The sequence below is a fragment of the Astyanax mexicanus genome, chromosome 5 (assembly GCF_023375975.1).
Source record: "Astyanax mexicanus isolate ESR-SI-001 chromosome 5, AstMex3_surface, whole genome shotgun sequence".
Classification (NCBI taxonomy): Eukaryota; Metazoa; Chordata; class Actinopteri; order Characiformes; family Acestrorhamphidae; genus Astyanax; species Astyanax mexicanus.
The window spans coordinates 51,361,578-51,362,737 of record NC_064412.1 but is presented as its reverse complement, the minus strand read 5'-3'; positions in this window follow the sequence as shown (position 1 = coordinate 51,362,737).

Genomic DNA, 1,160 nt, shown 5'->3' with positions numbered 1-1,160 from the left:
AGGATCCCTGTGTGTGTGTGGAGGTGCGCGCACGCACACACACGGTGCACAGCAGTTTAGTCGAGACTGCATCTACCTGGATTATGTACAAAAACGTATATTTTCTGTGTCCAATGAAAAACAAGTATCCTCATTTATATAAAAATATATATAAATATTTAAATAAATATACATATATTATAAATATCATTGAACAGTTACTTTATTTTAGTCATTCAGTTCAAAATGTGAAACTCATATATTATATAGATGTATTACACACTGAGTAATCTATTTTAAGCGTTTATTTATTTTATTGTTGATCATTATGGCTTTCAGCTAATAAAACAAACCATCTCCAAATCATCACTGATTGTAGAAACTTCACACTAGACCTCAAGCAGTTTGGACTGTGTGTCTCTCCACTCTTCCTCCAGACTCTGGTCCCTTGATTTCCAAATGAAATGCAAAATCTTTGTGTGTGAATTTAGTGTGAAATTATTTAGCAAACAAAAAGTGTTAAACAAGCTCGACAGATCTGCACACTCTTTGTATTTTAATATCAGTGTCTTCATGAAGGAGAGTCACCTGGAATAGTTATCTCAGCGTCTTGAAGAAAGGAGTTCCTGGAGGTGCTGAACAACAGTTGCTGCTTTTCCTTCACGCTGTGAAGCTCCAGCTCATCCCAATTAAATCAGCTGAAATCACCATCTCAGTTCATCAGGTTTAGATCAGGGGATTGTAGAGGACGAACACATTTTTACTGTTTATTACACAAGTCAGAGGCAGAAGCTCTGAATCTTTTGCTGCACAGTTTGTGATGATCATCCCTTTAGTCCTTCATCAGTGGTTACAGGAAGCTGCCCTCTTTAGCAGTGATACTGAGGGGTTTAAAAACTCCAGCAGCACTGCTGGTGATGATGCTAATCAGTGCTAATCACTGCAGTGCTGAGAATAATCATTCACCATCCAATTAATAATAATAATAATAATAATAACAACAACAATTGCTCTGTGGTGGTCCTGACCATTAAAGAACAGATTGAAACAACATTCTGCTTTATGTGTACGTAATTATCTTAATAATTAAAGATAAATTAAAATTAACTGCTCACTGCTACTTGTACGGTGTATAATTATATGTGAACTTCAATAGAGTTTGATTTGAAATAAACACAAAA